Raw genomic sequence first — 24,711 nt, 5'->3', positions numbered from 1 at the left:
TGACCTAGTCATTACTAACATGGGCGACCATTGCTCTACACCAATAGTCAACTCCTCCCTGGTTAGATCTGACCACAAACACAAACTAATCACCTTGGAAATCCACATCCCTCCCACACCCCCACATCCCCGCAAAGGTAACCACCATGAAAAACTTCTCCAAAGCTAACTTTGGGCTCCTAAAAACAGAAGTGGCTAACTTCAAGGCATTCATGCAAATGCACAATAGTTGTATGTCTGCCAAATAATACACCAATGCACTGTACAAACACGTACACAAATGCATAGATCTCGCCATACCCAATAGAACCAAGATGCTCTCCTCCAAAAAAAGGAAGCCAATCTGGTGGTCCTCTGCCATAAACAAGCTTTACAACAGAAGGAGGAAACTGATGCAGAATAAGGTGAAGTCCCAAGACTGGAAAAACTCCCTTATCAGCCTCAACAAAAAGTTGAGATCTCTCATCAAATCCTCTAAAGCTAGCTATGAAAACAGAATTGCAGCAGATAGTAAAGACAACCACAAGGCCTTCTATAGTTATGTAAAGAATCTCCACGGCAAAACCCAAATTTGCTCTGAGCTACTGCACAATGGTACCTCCTATACCGAGCCAACAGATACTGTCAATATACAGGCCAACTTTACCCTTTCCCCCCAAAGGACCAATCACAATACCAGTAAATTGCCAGGCACCCAGTATTACTGCTGCACAGGTTAAAACAGCACTGTCTAAGGTCAAGAATACAGCTTCTGTTGGACCTGACAATATCCATAGCTGTGTTCTACATGAACTACAGAATGAACTGGCACCTCACCTGTGTGGCCTGTTCAATCACAGCCTCACCTCAGGCTTTGTCCCTACTGAATGGCACACTGCTACAGTCATCCCTCTCCACAAAGGAGGAGCAACAACAGACCCTGGGAACTAACGCACCATTAGCCTGACAAGTCTGATATGCAAAGTTATGGCACGCATAATCATGGACCTAATAAACAAGGATATAGGATATCTCCAAACTCTGGATCCCACACAGTTTGGTTTTGTAAAGGGTAGATCATGCCTGCTCAACTTGGTTGACTTCTTTGAGTCAGTCACAAAGTTGTGGATGAAGGCAAGGTCGTTCATACAGCCTACCTTGATCTGGCCAAGGCCTTTGATACCATTCCCCACTAAGGAATCATAGAAAGACTCACTAAGCTAGGCATCAACCCCTATATCACTAGGTGGGTTGCAAACTGGCTCACAGATAGAACCCACACTGTGAAAATAGCTGACTCCAAGTCAGACAGACGACCAGTTATGAATGGAGTCCCACAAGGATTGGTCTTGGGTCCTCTCCTGTTTGGTATCTACTTCTCAGAAGTCCAGGCCAACACGAAGGGATTCTGGCTGACAAAGTTTGCAGATGATTGCAAGTTGGGAGCCATTATTAACTTCCCTGTAGGTGATGTTGACATGCTACAGAAAGGCCTCACTGAAACGAACGACTGGTGTCAGAACCATGGCCTTAAGCTCAATGCCAAAAAATATGTCGTCATCCCCTTTGGGAAAAACCCAGTTCCCATGAATTACCACATCGATGGTAGCCCACTGAACACAGAAGGCGTTATAAGAGATCTGGGAACACAGGTTGACAGCAACCTCTCTTTTGACCGCCACATTGCCACTGTGGTCAGAAAGTCCTTCTATGTGGCACATCCCATTACTAAGGGTTTTGCATCCAGGAAGAAAGAGGTCATTGCCTCCTTCTACTCTTCCCTCATTAGGCTATCATCGAGTACAATGCCCCATTTGGCATGTACCTCACTAGACACCTCCAAAAACTGGAGAGGCCACAAAAGTACTTCACAAAGAGGATTCTAGACCTTAATCACTTGTCGTATATGGACTCCAACTATTCTCTGTCTCATATCACCTACTTAGAGGCAATCTCTGCTTGACTTACAAAGCCATGTCTGACCCAGCTCTGTTAGAAATGCTGCATCTAAAGAAATCCCAATCCCTCCACACCACATGCTCCAGAGACCTCAACCTCATTACCACAATCACCAGAATGTGCTGGAGGGACATGTTCATAACCCGGAGACTGCTCATGCTATGGAATAGACTTCCCATACATGTCAAAAAGAGCACGTCACTGGCCCTCTTCAAGAGAAATTTTGATGAGTGGATGGGAAATACAAAATTCACCCTGGGAATCACTTCAGTGGCTCTACACGACAGAGGCACTGGGAACTAAGGTCGGGCTGCACAATGCCAAGGTAATCCTATGGGCTAGGCTTGTAAAGGCTCCAGGGCCATTAGCCTAGTACACACTTATGAACCTATTAAAAAATTATAAGTAGAAAATATGATGCACAACGAATCAAAAATACCATAGCTTCTTGTGACAGCAAGAATTTCCTGCCTTGCTAGGAAATGAAGTAATAAATGCAGATTATTCTGACATGGCTATAAGGTAATATATCAAGCTATTCTGCTGTAGCTAGGTTCCCTAAATTTATTTAAATGCACACACATTAAGAATATCTGCAAACTATTGCTTGTTCCTTATTTTGATTCCAAGTTAATACTTTCAATAAATATTTATGCAGAAGCATATCTTTAAGTAATCATACCACTTTCAAAGGAATTGCTCAAAGTCATACATAATACCTCAATATGTTTATGTAGTTAAAATTTGTGACATTTGGTATGCCCAGCGGAAACATATGTTTCAGGGAAGCTTGTCTTGATTTCCAGCTTTTTTTGCTATGTTTTAGTGTAATTTAGTTTGTGTAGGTATCCTTGGATCCAAGACTAAATGGAACTATATTAAAGAAAACAGCAGCAATTTATGGTAAGACTTAACTGAAAAACAGGGAAATCCGAAGTTCTGAATGATTTAAATTTAGAACTGATTCTTTTTTAAAAAAATCTTATTTTTGTTGCTCTTCCTTTCTAACTAAACATAAAAGGTATGATCATAATGCATAGAAACTGGTTTTATTTAGTTATATAAACAATAAGAAGTTCAGTTGTTTGGTCTGCAGCTGGATAAATATTAATCAGCTATCCCATGGGGAGTATAGCATCACCATCACATTCATTAAACAATTTGAGATCTCTAGCTAAATGGTGCTTGGGATGGAAATAATAAATCAAGCAGGATAAAATTTAAAACTGAAATGTAACAGGGTGCATCTGGTTAAAATCCCAGTATGCTGCCAAAGAAAGCTGCAGTTTTTGGACCCAGAATTAATTGTGGGGTGTGGGGAATACTTTGTCTACTTACCTTCTGTATCTGCTTCTTCTCAGAACAAAAGGATATGAAATTTACCTCATAGGAATTGCTCATACTGAAAATACAATCAGAGCCAAGCAGAAGGAGGGATGGGGGAAAATGAGTTTTACTGTTCATCTGGCAGACAGTGCTCATATGGCTTAGCCTGAAATAACAAACCTGACTTTGTAAGGACACCCAAGTGGTACCTTATGCCAGTTAACTGATCGTTGTGTCTATCTGATGCATATATTTTGGGCTGCAGGTCATAGACCTTTTTTCATCAGTTGTTAAGTGCTGTAATTATGTTGTTGTTTTACCTGTTGTCTGCTGCTTTGGTCAGACCTTCTTTCTCTGCCATTTGCATGTCATGAATCCATTTCCCATAATTACAGTTGCCTCCCTGTGTGTGACCTTACAACATATCCCTGCACTGTAACATACACTAATTTATGTTTACTTTCATTTGAATTACAATGACTGTGTGTACTGTAGTTTAAATTCTGTGCATCGCAAAATCAATCTGTTTTAGAAGCCTTTTAGCACTGCAGAAATATGTGCACATAATTATATACAGTGAGCTGTGACAATCAACAGAACAGTATGAAACATAGTTTAAGGTGTGAACTCAAAGGTGCAGAAAAACTTCTGAGCTTCCTATTTATGAATTGCACTTTTTTATTGTGTAATAGGTCAGTACATGTTGCATATCCTAGATACAACGGGAAACATGAAAATGGAATAAATTATGGAAGGGAATATCGCAATGTAAAGAGCATATTACAGTGTAAGTCAGTACCAACATAAGCAATAAACCTTTACATATCTATCTATCTATCTATCTATTAGATAGATATGTATATACATACATACATTCATGCATACACATACACATACACATACACACACACACACACACACACACACACACACACACACACACACATACACACACCATCTAAAACTTGTCATAGAGCTACATTTACCTTCAAGTTTTTATAATAATTACTGGACTACTGTAAAACTATACAGAAATAACTCCAGTTACACTGCACTGACAAACATATCTTGTGGCATATCGTAGGGCTCCTTTAAACCTTAATTTACAAATGCAAACTCAATTCTCAAACACAACTCTTCATTCTCAAACACAGGAATCTTTCACTTTTTTCTTCCCTTTCACTTCTGTTGAAACATGGTTAGCCAATGCCCATCTAATCCTGAACCCAAACAAAACTAAATTATTACTCTTCCAACCTAACAAGACATCTATCTCATGCCCAACATTTAACATAATAGCCAAAGACAATGCTGTGATCTCCCCAAAAACCCATACAAAGCTTCTTGGAGTGGAAATGGACAATACCCTAAAATTTGACTTGCATGTCTCCCTAACTATAAAAAAGTCCATAAGAAACTTGGAAGTCTATATAGGCACAAAAGGTTCCTGACCACAAAGGCCAAAATTAAATTAGCACAAACCCATCTGCTCTGCAATCTACTATATGCCTCTCCAATTTTAACTAATATAAGGAAAACTGACTTATCTAAGCTAGAAGCATGTTATAATAAAATTGCTAAGTTTGCATCTGACTGCCCATATAGAACACATCATTGTACAGCTTTAAGGATACTAGACTGGCTTGAGCTTCCCAACAATATTCTTTACAACCAGCTCTCTCTAACTCACAAAATTGTAACACAAGTAAGTAGAACCCCTGCACTACAAAATGTCATCTTTCCTTACAGTTCCAGCAGACCACTTCTCTCTAATAACAAAAACTTACTCACCGTCTCCAAGACCAACAACACTGCAGGAGAATCTTTATTTTCCAGCTATATATCTCGTACATGGAACTTCCTTCCTAAGTGCATTCTCTCACTCTCATCCATTAACCACTTCAAGCCATCACTTAATGCTTATCTAAAAAATAAGTGGCTATGTTCCTGTACTAACCCCTCGTGAGTGCTCTGATACATCACAGTATACCCAAAACATATCCAACTTCTACCCCGGTGTTTAATCCTTTGTTCCTACTAACCTCTGTTAACCTTATATCTTGACATAAGCCATACCTGCATATAGTACTAGCTATGTTCAGAGCCTAGATTTTGCTGTCAAGATGTAACAAATTTGTATGTTCTTATGTATACTACATTTTGTTTACTTTATACTTTTTGATTATTGTAATGTGGGCATGAAAATTTACTGTTACTCATGGAGCTTTTCTCTCTCGGCCTCTGCTGAAAAAGGATCTGTGTCCAGTTGGACTTTCCTGGTAAACAAATGTTAAATAATAATAATAAATAATTTTAAGTAATGGAAAAGACAGAAAAGTGTGGGACTTAGATGACAAAAAAATAAATAAATAAAGTGCCGCTATATGTCACAAAGGGATAAAACTCTAGCTATGACCCAGAAGATCTGAGACTGATTAGAGGGTAGGCCACTTGATCAATCAGGTGAGGAGGGGGAGAATAAAGAGCTGCCATTGTCTCACCCATTCTGAGAGAAGAGAGTTTTCCCAGCCCCCTGCAATGCTGACAGGTACCAAAGAAAAAGTTGCACTGTATGCAGTCTTATCACCATAGAAGGATCACACCAAGACGAGAAGACATATTAAACCCTCACATCAGGTAACGCAATGAGGCTCCCATAGTAACACTTGGGTGACTTAAATAATAGTGACAGTCTCAAATGCACTTGTAGAATGTTCTTTAGTAACTAAGTCAGTTGGTGACTTCAAAAACTGTGCAGACTCATAAGGAAGTTGCAGGTTTACCAACACTTAGCAGTATCTTATAAATTTCATAATTAATGCCACCAACTCCAGTCTTACTTTAAAAATCATTTATAGCAAAAGATAAAGAAATAAATATGGTTTAGCACTTTCATCCCAAACCTTGGGAATTCTTCGGAACCGTTACTTACAAGTTAGAAACTCCATTAAATATTAAAATAAGTCACAAAATGACCAATCATCAGTCACAACCAATAAAGCAGTAGAAGTTAAAGAAATAAACAAAGTTAAATAATTTTGAATGCATCAAAAAATAATTGAACATAAAATTCATACAAAAACAACTTTGTATGTATAATTCAGATTAAAAACCTGTGGAGAAAACTGTGAATAAATAAAACAATTATCCAAATACTTATTTTAAGGTTAAAAAGTGCTAAAGTATAAAGTGTGGAAGTAGTCTTAAATATATGCTAGAAAAGGCTAGAAAGTGTACAGAGCTAGATGATATTAAAGTTTAGCTGCTCTCATTTTTAGAATGGGGGTAATAGATGTATATTCATTTAAACAAGAGAGTATTGCGGCATTAAGTCTTAGTTGCCATGTTAGTTCTCTCCTCGCTAATTCTGTTTCTCAAGCACCACCCCTGGGAGAGAAAGGAACAGTTTCCAAGATACCAAACTGAAAAAAAGTGTAGGTAGGGCATAATAAAGTATGTTTGAATAGTGCACTATTGATGTTTCTCTTGTTCATAGCATACAAATGTTGGTAGATTCTTTTTCTTAACTGCCTTTCAGTTTTACCTATGTAGAAATTCTCACAACCATCACAGATAGTGAGATAAACCACCCCCTTAGATGTACAATTTCCATCACCTGAAAAGATTTCTGTAGTGGGGGAACCTACCTCAAACTTGTTCTTGTTTAAAATATAAAAACACTGATTACATGCACAACATCTGATTGTGCCAGTTCCTTTATGCCTTGAAAGGTCCTTTTTAGGGATTTCTAGTAAGTTTTTCAAACTTCTACCTGTTTTAAAGACAAGCTTAGGTGCATCATCTAAAAATGACAAGTTACCTTTAAAAATGCACCAGTTTTTGATAGTGGGCCGGATTCACGAAGGCTTGCATGGAGTGTAAGAGACGTGCAACACTCCATGCAAGCCTTGCGATCCAGGAACAGCCCTAAACTCCGTGTAAGAGACCAGCTAAAACGTCTCTTACACGGACTGGGCGTGGACATAAATACCTCACTTGCATTAGAAAGGTATGCAAATGAGGTATATTAGCGATCCACGAAACAGAAACCAGTCCGTGTAGAAGACGTTTTAGCTGCAGAAATGTACTCAGTTGACAACTGAGTACATTTCTGCAAAATCCACAATGGAGCGATGTCAGCTCCCAAAAAAGGTTGCATATGAACCAGGCAGCATGCCAATGGCCAAATATGTGGCCATTGGCAAGATAACCCGATGGAATAATATTAAAAATATATATTTTTTTTCGGCAATCGCCGATGTTTAAACCCAGCGCAGCCCCGCGCAAACGGGCTGTGCTGTATAGAAGCATAAAAAAGAAGGGTATAAACCCACAAATGTGGGATTCATGTAATACATGGAATGACAATGCAGGGACCAGCAGACCAAAACCAACATGGCCACCGTGGAGTGGTTGCTAAGGGGGGAAGCTGAGTCTAAGACATGTAACTAAGCATTGCTGTGAAGGAAAGGTTAGTTTGCTGTTATTTTTTGTATTTCTGTATTGCCTTTCTATATTTTGAATACTGTAGTTTGTTTTCTTTACCTTGTGTTTTGCTTGCATTCTGTTTAACAGCATATTAAAACTTCAGAAGAGACCACAGCTCTCTCTGTTCTGAGTCAGGCAGAAATAAGAACTGATTAATTAAGGACTCATTCATAAGACAGAAAAGGTCACTTAAGGTTAATCACTTGTTAACAGAGGGGGTGGAGCTAGGAACTAAAATTTCTATTTAAGGAGTAAACTAAAACATTTCAGAGCTTTACCAGAAAGGCTCATCCAGACTCTGCTACACTTTGCTGTGAAGGAAAGGTTAGTTTGCTGTTATTTTTGTATTTCTGTATTGCCTTTCTATATTTTGAATACTGTAGTTTGTTTTCTTTACCTTGTGTTTTGCTTGCATTCTGTTTAACAGCATATTAAAACTTCAAAAGAGACCACAGCTCTCTCTGTTCTGAGTCAGGCAGAATTTTTCCCTCCCTACCACCCATTTAAGTTGTCTTGTTAAATACCACTGTCTTTCTAGTTCCCTCTTATGTTAATCTGACCATATATCTCATTTCTCTCTACTTTCACTGGCTTATGTGAGTAATCACAAAACCATCACTTTTGAAATCCCACCCCTTCAATTATTTAAATTTATTGGCCATCCTACAGTATTTCATAGTACCAAAATACAAAAGTAACCACCCCTTTCAGTCCATCTTGCTGTTTTAAAATAGTAACTCTCCACTAAACCTTAACTTTTAAACAGGTAAAACTCAAGTTACCTACTTTCATATCTAACTTCTCTAGTGCACACTGCAGAGTGCATTCTTTTCAATCTTACCTTTAAGCATCCCTGTTACTAGCACTTTCTCTAATACCTAAAAAGATCATCTCTACTTGACTCCAAGTAGACTTTCCTCTATCTGTTAAACCTAGCACTTGCTCCTACAGTACTTATTACCTTGATACGGCACTCTTATAGATAGCACCCAAAAGGCAAACCCCATTTCTCGGTCACCACGTCCCGGAATCTCTTTTAAAGTTTTTGTCTAGTCCTTCTAGCATGTCGAGGATCAGTTGCTAGTGTCCTCTCCTGCTCAGCTGGTGAACCTGGGAATACTGAGGCAATGTTACAATTGCCTCATGTACACAGAGAACCCTCTCCTCCTCCCACAAAACACAAATACATGCGAGATGCAACTATACGGCCAAACTGGAGGCTGAGCTCTCTCAACATAGGACTGGCAAGACCAGTCAGGAGGAGAAGGTTACCACACACACTATAGACCCAGTCTCACATAGTACCATCACAACCTCAAATCATACACATAAACACACAAAGACATACTCGGCTCTGATCAAAAATCTACCAAAACAGCAGAGGCCACCAAAGCAGACACCCAAACAACCACCACCTCAGAACACAACACCTGCAACACATAGACCTCACAGTCAGAGTGTCAAACAGTCACAGCCCTTAAGGCCAAACACAATGCCAGACACACTAGTCATTGGTGACTCCATAGTCAGACACACTGACGTCCCGCTCACCAGACTGAGTAAGGAGAAGGTCACAGTAAGCTGCCTGTCGTCGCTAGAATCCGCCACATAACGCAAGCACTCAGATCTCTCAACAGCAGGTACAAATATGACTCAGTCATTGTCCACGCTGGTGTAAACGACCTGAGACGCACTCCTTGGACTACATGAAAAGAGACATTGAGGAGCTCTCTGATTATGTAGCCCAGGCAGGTATGACCCTGACCTTGAGCAGTATCCTACCTTCACCAAGAATGATGCCACAATACAGAGATAAGATGATCAGCTTTAACAATTGGCTTAAACTCTGGTGTCATTCAAAGGGGATCAATGTCTGTCTGCCTGGGATGACATGCTGGACAAGCCACGCTGCTTAGGGACGGCTTGCACCTGTCACCCTGGGATTCGGATATTGGCAAAGGCTCTTGCCACCCCATAGTGCCTTTTTAGGCAAGGCTCAAATTCTAAACCTACCACCCTAGAACACAAAAAGGAAAACTAAGGGTAATGCTGCTCAATGCCAGAAGTCTAAATCTCAAAATGCACGCACTCGAGGCCCTTCTCAGTATGGAGAACATCGATGTCTCCTGAGAGCACCCCAGCACTATCAGGTTTTACCTCTTATCATGCGTTCCGGCCCCAAAATCCGGACAATACCAAGAAAGGAGGGGGGGGTATCCATATTCATCAAAGACACCCACACCTCAAGACTGGTGGCAACGCACGATGCATCGGAGACCATCCAGGTGCAATTAACCATAGGCAAGACTGCTCTGCAAATTGTAGCATGTTACAGGCCACCCTCACAAACTCAGGAACCTCACATGGCCTTCCTGAAAACACTAGAGGGGATAAATGTATCACCAAACACCATCATACTAGGTGACTTCAATTACCGTAATATAGACTGGGAACACTACTCAAGCCCAAACACCCTAGCCCAAAAGTTCCTGGAATTCATAAACTCAAATGCCATGGAACAACTAGTCACCATCCCCACAAGAGGAGAAACATACTTGATCTCATCATCACGAACATGGGAGCACAATGTTCAACACCGAAGTATACCCTCACTGGTGAGATCAGATCACAACTAATCTCGCTGGAGGTCCTCATCCCACCCCACCTGAAATAAAAAGACCACAGTAAAGAACTTCTCGAAGCCGACTTCACACTTCTAAAGACTAGTGTGGTCTCCTTTAAGGCCCGAGCCGGAAAACAGTACTCAAGCCGCTGAATCACTTACAAATGCCTTCTACCAGCACCTGCAGGACTGCATGGATAAGGCAATCCCAAGCAAAACAAAGACTCTTTGTACCAAAGGCAAGCGACTCTGGTGGACCCCAGCCATAAACAAACTCTACAACAAAAGGAGGAAGCTACTACAAGATAGAGCAAAATCCTTAAAAGGTAAGACACCCTTGATCACTATAAGTAAAACTAAGAGCTCTCATAAAATCATCCAAAGCAAATTTTGAGAGAAAAATAGCTAAAGACTCAAAAGACAATCATAAGGCCTTCTTTAGCTATGTTAGAAACCTGGGAGGAAACTCCCAGATATGCTCAGAACTAGTTCAAAATGATGTGAAGATTACTGATCCTACAGACATTGCCAACATACTGGCTGACAGGTTCAGTGCAAACTTCTCCCCCCCAAAGGAGAGATATCTATACCAAGCGATTGCAGCCCCCAAACATCTCCAACGCCAAGTGAGAACTGCTCTCTCCAAAGCAAAACACAGCATCCATGGGACCTGATGGTGTCCCCGGCTGTGTGCTCCACGAACTCAACGAGAATTAAACCCACAGCTAGGACAGCTGTTTAATCATAGTCTTACCTCTGGATACGCCCAGGAGTGGCGCACTGCAACTGTGGTCCCACTTCACAAAGGCGGTGCCTCCACCGACCCTGAAATTACCGCCCATTAGCTTGACAAGCCTTATCTGCAAAGCCATGGAGAGGATCATAATGGACCTCATAAATAAAGACATAGGAATTTGCAGACTTTGGATCCATCCCAGTTTGGCTTTGTCAAAGGCAGATCATGCCTTCTAAACTTGGTTGACTTTTTCAAACAGTCACCAAAGCCATTGATGAGGGAAAGGCAGTCCATACAGCCTACCTCGATCTGGCGAAGGCCTTTGATACAATACCCCACTCGGGTATCATTGAAAACTCATCAGCTTAAATGTTAACCCATACATCACAAGATGGGTTGCAAACTGGCTGAGTGACAGAACCCACAGGGTCAGAGTTGCTGGCGCCATGTCAGACTCAAAGCCTGTCACAAGTGGTGTACCACAGGGCTCAGTCCTGGGCCCACTCTTGTTTGGCATCTACTTTTCCAGTACAAGCAAACACAGGAGGGTTATGGCTGACAAAGTTTGCAGATGACTGCAAACTGGGCGCCATAGTAGAAAACACATCTGACACAGATATCCTTCAGAAGGGTCTCACAGAAATGGATAACTGGTGCCAGAGCCATGGCCTAAAGTTAAATGCCAAAATGCATAGTCATACCCTTCGGGAAAAACAAGGTTACCCCTAGCTACCAAATAGGTGGCAATCCACTGAGTACAGAAGAAGTTATCAGGACCTGGGGACCCAGGTTGATAGTAGTCTGTCATTCGACACCCATGTAGCTAAAGTAGTTAGGAAGACCTTCTACATTGCCCACCTTATCATGAAGGGATTCTCATCTAGATCAAGGGAGGTCATAGTCTCCTATACTCATCACTCATCAGACCAATGATTGAGTACAATGCCCCATTCGAATGTATCTGACCCGACACTTGCAGCAGCTGGAGAGGCCACAAAAGTTCCTCACCAAAAGGATAAAGGGTCTCAAACATCTGTCCTATGCTGCCCGACTGAAAGAACTCCAGCTCTATTCAGTCGCTGCTCAGAGGTGACCTTTGCCTAACATACAAGGCCATGTCAAACCCAGATTTGATGAATATGCTTCACCTCAAAAATCTAGATCCGTCAGAGCCACAAGGGCGGGAGACTTAAACCTCGACACGGCTATTAATAGGACGTTGGAGGATAGATTCATCACCCAAAGACTTATGCTGTGGAATAAAATCCCGTATATGTGAGGCAGAGCACTGGCCTTGTTCAAGAGAAATCTTGACCAATGGATGGGAGATCGCAGATATACCCCAGGGATTACCTTAGTGTCACTGCTCAACAGAGGCACAGCAAAATAATGGGTATAGTTCCCCATACTAAAGGGTGGCAAACTATGGGCTAGGCTTGTAAATGCCCTCGGGCAGATAGCCTAGTATGAACCTATGAACCTATGAACCTATTAGTAGGCAATCTTATGTAAATGAGGGTTAGGATACTGAATACCACAGTCACATAGCAAATGAGCACGGCCTGAGTAGTGTAAGAGATACAAAAGGGGGAGGAATAGAGTAGGAGATAGGTGACTTCACTGGGGTGAATGGTAGAAAGAAATGCAGTTCATTGGAGGCCAGTGTAACATGACAGATGACAGGCACAGATCATGGAAAGAGGTGTGCCACTACATAAGTCATGGAAAGGCAAGAAATGGAAGGTGTACACTGTTACCTACACTAAAGTTTCTTGCTGGCGGTGCATGCGCATGTGTGCGCGCAATGAACCGCGAGTAAGGCAGTGCGTGCATGTGTAAGGCAGTGTGAGTATGTTGGAGGCTGTTGGCAGACGTGTAACAGTGTTTGCGCGGGTGTACGCGCATGTAAGACAGTCTGAGTATGTTGGAGGCTGTAGGCAGACGTGTAACAGTGTTTGCGCGGGTGTACGTGCGTTTAAACCTGAATAAGTAGATCCTTAACCCTGTAAGCATGTGTGCGCGCGTTTAAGCCACTGTGAGCGTGTTTCAGATAGTATGCAAGTTGCTCCCCCCTGAGGAAACAGAAAGGAAAAAGGAAGCAACAGAATTAATAGGAAGCTAGCAGGGATAACTGCTGAAGCTAGCAGGTGAAAATAATTAGAAGCAGGCAATTACACAGGCAAATTAGTAGCCCAGCCCAGCACTTAAAACACTGCAAACAATAGTGCAGGATGTTGTCATTAAGAGACACTGCAAAACAGGAGTAAGCTAATAGAAGTGAAAACTGAAAAAGCTGAACTCAGAGCAGAAATGCTAGGGGCTGCCATAGCTGTCTTAATGAGACATAGGCGACTTGCTGAGGGTGGTGACAATGCAGATGGTGCCAGACAACCCACAGTGAGGAGACGGAGAAGAGTGTACAGGCCCAGGGTCACCTACCATGGCTTACATGAGCTGGAGATAGTAGAGCGCTATAGAGTGGACAGAGAGCTCCTGCAGCAGATCGTTGAGCTGTGCAGGCCACGCCTCACACACAGAACCAACAGAGGGGAACCCATCCCAGTGGAAACCAAGGTATGTGTTGGCCTAAGAATACTAGCAACAGGTACCTTCCAGAGACCAACTGGTGATATGATGGGGATATCACAGGCATCAGCCTCCAGGGTACTACACCAGTTCCTGGATGCCATGTCAGCACATGTCGGTGATCATGTATATTTCCCCAATGCCCGTGAGGTATTGGCCAGCAATATCGTCTCTTCCAGCAAATAGCGGAATACCCTGAGGTACTGGGTGCTATAGACTGCACGCATATGCATCAAAGCACCAGCAGGAGCGGGTAGGGCCTACATAAACCGCAAGGGCTTCCCTCCATCAACTGCCAGGTCGTGTGTGATGCCCAGGGCATAATAATGAATGTGTGTGCTGGCTGCCCTGGGAGTTATCGATTCCCACATCTGGCATTTGGACAGCTGTACCAGACATTTGCCAATGGGGACATCCCACACGGACACCTAGTGGGGATGCAGCTTATGCACTGGAGCCGTGGCTGATGACACCCATCAGAAAGCACACACACCTGAACAGGAATGCCATAATGAGGCACACGCACAAACACGTAATGTGATAGAGCGTGTGTTTGGGCTGCTCAAGTCACGGTTCCGGTGTCTGGACACATCTGATGGAGCCTTGCAGTACACACCAACTACATGTACCCAAATTGTCATGGTATGTGCTATGCTACATAATATGATCTTGCAAAACAGCTGCAGCAGGACCAGCATAGGGCGGGCCAAACAGCCCCCACCATTGCCAAGGCCAGCACAGGCAGAGCGTGACTCGGAGGAGGAACAACCTGAGCCTGTCCCAGTAGGCAGAAGGAGGCGTGCCCAGTATGCCCTGGCCTTGGCAAAGAGGCAACGATCGCACATACATTGGCTCAGTAGGAACCTTGGGAATGATAGCCCTCCCTGACTCACTCATATAGTAACAGGGATGCCTAACATGACACAACCTGCTCTCAAACATGTACAGGGAAGTGTAATATGCGCATCCGACAGAGGCAGCCCTGCTGCACCACCTGAGGCATGAATGCTATGTGTCAAGTAATGTAACACCAAGTACTACATGCACACCTGAGGACCCTGACTAACATCCTATCCTGACCAAGCATCATGCCACAACATGACAACGAGATGATCAAGTGCAACAATTGACTGAAGTATCACAGTTAGTCAAAGGGGACCCAATGTGTGCCAGTCTGGGATGACATGCTGAGCATGACATGATGCACCACCCGCCAGGAGTGGCGTGCACCTATCAGTGCAGGCCGTATGGATACTGGCAAAGGCTGTCGTCACCCACAGTGTGCCCTGAATAGGTAAGGCTCAAAAGACAAACCTATCTCCATAGGTACCAGAAGGGATAAGAATAAGATAATGGATAAGTCGAAACAGCAAGATGCATGCAGTCTGGACTCACCCACTATGGAGAATGTTGATAACTGTGCTGTAACAGAACACCGAGGCAAGGCCCACAACAGCACCCTAACACTACCAGGTTACACCTCATACTGTGCTGTACAGCCGCAAAACTTGGAACAAGCTACAAAAGGAGGGTGACTAGCAAGAATTGTCAAGGATAACCACACCCCATGTCGGTACCACAACAAAAGCAGCATGGACTAGCCATGCTCAAGTAACAGTGGCTAAAACTGCCCCCAGTTTATAGCCTGCTACAGACTACTGTCCCAACACCAGGAACTGCATCTGGCCTATGCTGGAATACATGAATATATCAAGTCCTCCAACCCACATTATATTGGGTGACTGCAAATACCCAGACATAGACTTAGAACATTATACTAGCTCCAACAGTGTCGGACAAAGGTTCATAGAATCCACAAACCAAAAGGCCCAGGAACAACGTACCACTCCCACAAGAGGGTAAGCATACGGATGTGATAATCAGCAACATGGGTACTGGATGTCAAGATGAGAAGTGTATTGCTCACTGGTAAAACCAGACCATAGAGTAATCACACTGGATATACAAAACCTGACCACATTTCCTGGCCGGAAAACCACAGTGGAAAACATGTGTTAAGCAATACCTGCACTCCTCCAAACTGATGTGGAATCCATTAAAGGTCCCGTGCAGGTGCAAAATATGGGCCACACCTCAGAACCTGTAATATAGCCATTCCATGAACACTGCCAGGAATGCTTGGATTATGCAGTCCTAAATTAAAACAAGACACAGTGCCTAAATCTGGCATGGTGGACACCAGCCATAACCAAAACATGCAAGAGAACGAGGAAGCTGCTACATGATAGAGCAAACACAAACAATGAAGTAAGCACAGATCAGTAGTATGGCAATCACATCTGTCCACACATGCAATCCACTAAGGCCAGCCGCAACAAGTGGAATCTGTGAATCCCGAGGCAATGTCACACCTGGCCCAAGTACACAGACAACCCCCAACTCCACCCAAGAAATAAAAAAATATGTGAGAGATGCAACCATCCATCCAAACTGGAGGCTGAGCTCCCTCAACTCAGTACTCCCAAAACAAGTCAGTAGGAGAAGGTAACCACACACACCACAAACACAGTCCCACATAGACCTACCACAACTGCAAACCAAACACATAAACACAGACAAACATTCCCAGAGGCACAAATTACAAACACAGCACACCAACAGAGGCCTCTAAAGCAGACACCCAATCAAACAGCCTGCAACACATAGCACACAAAGCTGGTGTGCCAAACAGTCACAGGCCAGAAGGAGAAACAACATGCCTGATACAGTTGTAATAGGTGACTCCATAGTCAGACACACTGCTGTCCTGCACACCAGACTGAACAAGGGAAAGGGTATAGTAAGCTGCCTGTAGGCTGCCACAATATGCCACATAACAGAAGTATGTAGGTCACTCCAAAGCAAGTAGAAATATGATGCAGTCATTGTCCATGCTGGTGTGAATGACCTGAGAAGTACCACCCTAGACTACAGGAAAAGAGACATAGATGAGCTATCTGATTATGTAGTCCAGGTGGTATGACACTCACCGTTCACAGCATCCTACCCTTACCAAGAGTAATGCCACAGTACAAACACAAAATGATCAGTCATAGCAAGTGGCACTTACTGGTGTTATTCCAAGGGGATGCAATGTCTGTCTGCCTGGGATGTCATGCTTGACAAGCCACGCAGCTGTCCTTGGGATGGCCTGCACCTGTTACCCCTGGGCGTCTGAATATTGGATAAGGCATTTGCCACCTCCATAGAGCCTTTCGAAGGCAAGGCAGAAAAGACTGACCTACCACCCTCCCAAACATAAGTGGGAAGAAACATAAGGGAAATGCTGACCAATGCCAGATGTGTACACCCCAATATGCATGCCCCCGAGGCCATCCCCAGAATGGAGAACATCGATGTCTGTACAGTGACAGAATCCCGCTGCAAGCCTCCTGACAGCACACCAGCACTACTAGGTTATACCACGTATCATGTGTCATGGCCCCAAACCCTGGAACGAAACATAAAAGGAGGGTGAGTATCCATAGTCAGCACAGACACCCATACGTCCAGGTAACTGACAATGCACAAGGCAATTGAGTACACACATGTGCAACTAACTGTAGGCAAGACTGCTGTGCAGTCTGTAGCATGCTACAGACCGCACTCTCACACACAATAACCCCACCCAGCCGTCCTGAAGACAATGGACAGTATGAATGTCCCACCAAATAACAAACAAGGTACCACAAAGTACCACATAGGTGGTAAACCAGTATGTATAGAAAGAGGAACCAGGGACCTAGGAACACATGTGGACAGTAACCTGTTATGTGACACCCACATTGCCAATGTGGCTAGGAAGACTGTCTACATTTGACACCGTAGCAGGAAAGGAGTCACATCTACAGCAACAGAGGTCATTGTGCCCCTATACCTTTCTCCAATCACACCCATACTCCAGTACAATGCCTCATATGGGATGTATCTTATCTGACACCTGCAGCAGTTAGAAAGACCTCAAAGGTACCTCACCAATAGGATAAAGGGTCACAAATATATGTCATATGCTGCCTGGCTGTAGACACCCCAGCTGAATCCAGTCACATACGGCCTACACAGAGGCATTGCATGCCTGTTGTAGGAGGCCATGCCCAACACAGGAGTAATGGACATGCCCCACCCTAGAGAACACAAATCCACTGGAGCTGTGAGAGGGAGAGATGTCAACCTCAACTAATAATGAAATAGGATGTGCTGGTGGGACAGATACATAATCCAGAGGCTCCCCACACCCTGGACCAGAATCCCATTCCATGTTAGGCAGAGCCCCTCACTGACACTCTTCAACAGGAATCTTGCCAAGTGGATGGATGATTGTAGAGTTACACTGGGGGTCTTCACTGTGTCATGTCCAGACAGAGGCACAGCCAAGCAAAACATAAATGGACATAATATGCACATAGCAAGGGGTGTCAAAAGCCACACACACTCTGGCTAGGCTAACAAATGCCCAGGGTGGATAGCCTAGTATGACCCTATGAACCTATGAAGATACAAATTGTACAGGACGCTAATGATAATCCCAAGGCTTTCACAACTGATGGTAGTAACCATGTTGGGAATTCACTGATATGTCCTGAATCACACAAATATCACAAACACACAGACATACTGCCAACATACATCCTGACAGGTGCAGTGCAACCCCCCCCCACCCCCAATGCAGAATATCTATCCCAGCAGACTGCTGGCCCCCTGACATTGCAGATGCTGAGGTAACAGCCAACATCTACAAAGCAAAACACACAGCAGCAATGGTATGAGATGTTGTCCTGGGCTTAGTGCAACATGGACACCAAGATGAATGGAATGTAAAACCACACTACTGCTCAATGCCAGCCTTACCACAGAATATGTACCCAAAGAGCAGTGTACAACAACAGTGGTCCTTCTCAACAAAGGTGTTGCCTGAATGGATACTGAACAGTACTACCCCAGAATCCTGAGAAGCACGGTTTGCACAGCTGTGGAAAGGATCAGCATGTACCACAGACATAAAGATATTGGGGACCTACTGACACCGGACCCAACCCAGTGTGGCTAACCCAAGTGCAGATCCTGCCCCTAACCATGTTTGACCCAATTGAAACAGCCATTAAGGTCATTGATGAGGGCAATGTGCTCCACACAGTGTATCTGGACCTTGCAAAGGCCTCTATACAATACCCTACGTGTTCATTATAGATAGGCTCACCAGCTTAAAAATAAACCCACATGTCAGTAGAGGGTTGCAAACCAGACCAAGGACAGAACAGACATGGTCAGACATGCTGCAGCCATGTCAGACTACGAACCAGATATAACTGGCATCCCACAAGGCTTTGTCCTGGGATCTCCACCGTCCGGTATATATGTCCCATAGGTACAGGCAAACATGGAAGGACTGTGTCCGAACATGGTTGCAGAGGACTACAAACTGCTCACCACATATGATCCACCAGCTGACACAAGCATCCCACAAAAGGGCCACATAGAAACAGAAAACTGGTGCCATAGCCATGTCAGCAAGCTAAGTGCAGAAACGTGTATAGTCAACCCCCGTGGATATACAGTAAGTGCCCACCAATTACCACATATGTGTTAACCCATTATGTAGTTAACATGTAATGAGAGACCTGGGGACACAAGGTGATAGATAGCCTGCATTGGACAAACATGTGCTGTAGTGTTTACAGGAACATACCATATACCCACCTAATCATGAGGGCTGTCAGATCTAGATAAGGGGAGGTCATTGTGGCTCTGCAGTCATCCATCATCAGCGGTACAATTGACTACAATCACCCCTGTGGGATGTACCTCAGCAGACACCTCCATCAACTGTAAAGTCCCCAACAGTACCTCATCAGGAGTATCAAACAGCTTGCCCAGATGCCATGTGTTGCCTGTGTTGCTGGCATCAATAAACATGCTGCACCTTGCACAATCTGAATGGCAGTGAGCTATGCACATGAGAGACCTGAACCCCAGCACTGACTTACATAGGACAAGCTGTACTGCGTGCACCATAACACAGAAGCCACCCCCAGCACAGGCTACCCATAGAGTCACATATCAATCTATCTCAATAGGAACCCAGATGAGTGGGTGGGAGATGGTAGATTTAACCTGGGTACCACTGTCATGTCACAGGTAGACAGAGACTCAGTATACTAACCATGACATATGTCATGGCAAACTCCACTTACAATGTGTGTTGAAGGACAAACATACTCTCCAACTAGCATTACACATGGACTAGGGCACATCACTAGTGTTTGCAAATGTACACCTATGTTGTGGAATACACTACCAATGTCGGACAAGCCTGGTGTAAGTAGTTCATATCTGAACAGAATGCAACATGGTCAGATGTACACAACTGGCCCGTAACCAGGCTGTTGTGCCCACTATCGAAATGTAAAGCAGTGATAGCAGTAAAGCCTAGGATACTGCCCACCACAGTCAAAGTACTACCAGTACACTATACAGTACTACAGTGTTAGGTCAGTGTGAAAGGATGTTGACAGCTGTATGCAAAGTATCCCATGGAAACACTGCAGGCACAGTATAACCCTGTTGTGTTCACACACAAAGCAGTTGTACCGTAACTACACAACATGACACACAACACACAACCATAAACAGGTGATAGTTGTTGAAGTTCATACCCATCCACAAATGTGGTGGGCTGCAGAGTCCAACATATGGAATGCTCACACTGGGCATGCTCACACACATTGACAACATGCCATGGGAAGGCTGAACTGGGCATGCTCACACACTTTTTCGGTGTAGCAGTTGGACACACATAGCTGGTATTGTTATGTTGTAATCCAGGAACCAACCACATTATAGCAGTCTGCCCAGTGCACACAGCTAGATGACTACAGAGACATACGTGATATAGTGGATCCCTCCCACATGCAAACATCTGCCACAGATGCACAAGTTGTTCATACAAACAGGGAATGTTATGGCAATAAAGATGTGCAAACAGTCTATCAGCAACAAATAATGTGCATTTGACAATTAAACATATGGGTGTAGAGGTCAACACTAGGCCGTTTGCCCTAGGGAATGACAGCTTAGCCAGAGTGTACTTGGTGTCTGCCTCCCCACAGGATGCACATGCCCCTTTCTAAACACAGATGATGTCAGCACCCTATAAGTACAGCAGGAGAAAAGAAACTTCCCAGTAATCCGAATAGAGCGCTCTGCTAATGCGTCCGTCTCAAGTGTCATAACATAGTCAGGTAGGGGTTTCAAATCCTGCAAATGCTCAGTGTGTGTGTAAGTCTGCAGGAGAGAAATGTCCCTTTTGGCAAATAGGAAAACACATTACAGGATGCACATTCCCTTTCTAAACACCGATGATGTCAGCACCCAATAAGTACAGCTGGAGAATAGAAAACTCCCAGTAATGCGAATAGCACGCTTTGCTACTGCGTCCGTCTCAAGTGTCATAACATAGATAGGGGTCTGAATCCTGTGAATGGAAAGTGTGTGTGCTTGTCTGAGGGGTGTTTGTGTGTGTGAGGGAAATGTCCCTTTTGGCAATTAGGACAACACACTACAGGATGCACATTCCCTTTCTAAACACCGATGATGTCAGCACCCAATAAGTACGGCAGGTGAAAAGAAACCTCCCAGTAATGCAAATAGCGCGCTCTGCTAATGCGTCCGTTTCAAGTGTCATAACATAGTTAGGTAGGGGTTTGAATCCTGTGCATGGCAAGTGTGTGTGCTTGTCTGAGGGGTGTTTGTGTGTGTGAGGGAAATGTCCCTTTTGGCAATTAGGACAACACACTACAGGATGCACATTCCCTTTCTAAACACCGATGATGTCAGCACCCAATAAGTACAGCAGGTGAAAAAAAACCTCCCAGTAATTCGAATAGCGCGTCCGTCTCAAGTGTCATAACATAGGTAGGGGTTTGAATCCTGTGAATGGCAAGTGTGTGTGCTTGTCTGAGGGGTGTTTGTGTGTGTGAGGGAAATGTCCCTTTTGGCAATTAGGACAACACACTACAGGATGCACATTCCCTTTCTAAACACCGATGATGTCAGCGCCCAATAAGTACAGCAGGTGAAAAGAAACCTCCCAGTAATGTGAATAGCGCGCTGTGCTAATGTGTCCGTCTCAAGTGTCATAACATAGTTAGGTAGGGGTTTGAATCCTATGAATGGCAAGTGTGTGTGCTTGTCTGAGGGGTGTTTGTGTGTGTGAGGGAAATGTCCCTTTTGGCAATTAGGACAACACACTACAGGATGCACATTCCCTTTCTAAACACCGATGATGTCAGCACCCAATAAGTACAGCAGGTGAAAAGAAACCTCCCAGTAATGCTAATAGCACGCTCTGCTAATGCGTCCATCTCAAGTGTCATAACATAGTTAGGCAGGGGTTTGAACCTGTGAATGGCAAGTGTGTGTGTTTGTCTGAGGGGGGTAGTGTGTGTGTGAGGACAAGGTCCCTTTTGTCAACTATGTGAACAGACTCCAGGATGCACATTCCCCTTTCTAAACACTGTTCAGCAGAAGACCATGGCTCTGGCATAAGTTGTCTGTTGCTATGATGCCCCTTTGGAGGATGCTTGTGTCAGCTGAAGAGGCAATTATGGTGGCCTGTTTGCAGTCATCTGCATATTTGGACAGCCACAGTCCGTCTGTGTTGGCCTGTACCTCCAAGAAATATATACCAAACAAGAGGGTCCCAGGACTGAGCCTTGTGGGACACAACCCGTAACTGTTGTGGGGTCTGGCATGGCTCCAGCAATGCTAACCATGTGGTATCTGTCCTTGAGCCACTGTGCAATCCATCTAGTGACATAGGGCCTTATATTCCAGCTGGTGACCTTCTCTAGAATGCCCAAGTGGGGTATTGTTGTGAAGGTGTCTGCAAGGTCCAGGTAGTCTGTGTGAACCACCTTCCCCCCGTCAATGGCCTTGGTGACTGTTTCAAAGTAATCAACTGGGTTAAACCCGGTAGTGCTGGTGTGCTCTCAGTAGCCCTGAACCAGGCATCTGTAACTGCACAGATATCGATGTTTTCCATGCCAAGGACTGTTTTGGGTGCACGCATCTGGAGGTGCAGATATCTGGCGTTGGGTAGCATTGCTCTTAGTTATGTATCCCTTGTGATACCTATGAAGGTGGGTTTGTCATCTGAGCCCTGCCTAACATAGGCACTATGGGGGTAGCAAGAGCCTTTGCCAATATCTGAATGACCAATGCAAACTGTACACATGCTCATAGGATGCAGGTGTCAAGGAATATGCTGCGTGGCCAGTATAGTCCTCCAGCATGGGTCCTCTGAAGTAATTCACCCCAATCTACACAAGTGTAGAGTCTGCATGTGCTAAACACAGTTTGTGTGCAGTGACAACCTTGCCTGGGGGTGGAGATGGGATATGGATGTCCAGGGAAAGGTGGACATGGGAAGCTATCAACAATGGTGGTCTACCTCCGGTGTGGAACAGTGGGTACCCACGTTGCAGATGGACAGGTGCAATATGTATTAACCCATGTGGCTGTGGTGTGTGGTACTGCCATAGCACATGGACCCTCAAATTGTAGTGGCGGTAGGGTATAGTGGTAGAGGCCTGAGTAGGTCACACACACAATATGCCTGTACCTGATGTTAACAACTGGAACGGTGTATGTGAATACCTGCATATCCTGGCACTGTTCCCAGGGAAGCTAGGTGTGTGTCCCAGATGTGGGTGTGGTGTGCTGGACTGGTAGTGTTGTGTGTTACAGGTCCTGTGGTCCCAAAGCATGGTATGGAACATAACCTGCCAGTGCGATGTGCACACCTGACCCTGATGTAGGTGGCTGCAAATGCATATACATGCTATCCCCCACCTGACAGGTAGTACGACAACCACAGACCTCTGTGGAAATGAAGATGTCAGCACCCTAGAAATACTACGGGTGGAGAACAGATGCCCAGTAATTCGGATAGTGCGCTCTGCTAATGCGTCGCCCTCAAGTGTCATAATATAGTTAGGTAGGGGTTCGAATCCTGCAAATGCTCAGTGTGTGTGTATGTGTGTGGGTGACTGGGTTTGTGTGTGTGAAAGGCTGTGAGAGGGAAATGTTCCTTTAGCCAACTGGGAGAACACACTACAGGATGCACACGCCCCTTTCTTAACACAGATGATGTCAGCATCCTATAAGTACAGCAGGAGAAGGGAAGCCTCCCAGTAATGCGAATAGCGCGCTCTGCTAATGTGTTCCCCCTGTGTATCGTAATGTAATTAGGTAGGAATATGAAACCTGTAAATACATGTGTGTGTGCATGTCCGTATGAAAGACATGTTAGTTTTGGCAATCAGGTGATCACACTACCTGATGCACATTACCCTTTCAAAGTATTGATGTTGTCAGCACCCTCTAAGTATATCCAGAGACGAGAAACTATCTAGTAAACCGAACAATGCGCTTTGCTAATGCGTCCCTCCCACGTGTCATGACATAGGTAGGTAGGGGAATGAATCCTGCATAGGGCACGTTTGCATGTCTGTGGGGGTAGTAGGGTGTGTGTAAATGCAAGTGTGAGGGAACAGATCCTTTGGGCAAATAATACTATACACCAGATGCTGCATACCCCACCAGTAAATACAGGGGATGTCACCACACTATCAGCACAGCCAGACAGGGCTAGTTGGCTAGTAATGCCAATAGTGTGCTCTGCTACTGTGTCTATTACCATCGTCAGAGTACAGATAGGTATGTTTGGGTAACCCACAACTATCACGTGTGGTTGTGTCACACAGTATGACCTTGCGCGGGTGTGTGTACATACCAATGCATGCCATTGCCTACACCAGCAATGGCATTGCACACATGATGTATGTGTGTGACACATACACAGAAATACCTGTGGCCTGCAGTAGTTACCATGTCTGACACATGCTTTGTGTGGATAAATGGTATTAGCAATATATACCAATATGACTGTGTGTCCTGCTGTGCAGGGTCTGCACGTGGTATGTCCCTAGACAGTGTGGGTGTCTATGGTGAAAGA

This window comes from Protopterus annectens, chromosome 14.part0 (genome assembly GCF_019279795.1).
Source record: "Protopterus annectens isolate FY-2018-M chromosome 14.part0, PAN1.0, whole genome shotgun sequence".
In the NCBI taxonomy this organism is placed as follows: domain Eukaryota; kingdom Metazoa; phylum Chordata; order Ceratodontiformes; family Protopteridae; genus Protopterus; species Protopterus annectens.
This window is presented reverse-complemented; position numbering follows the sequence as displayed.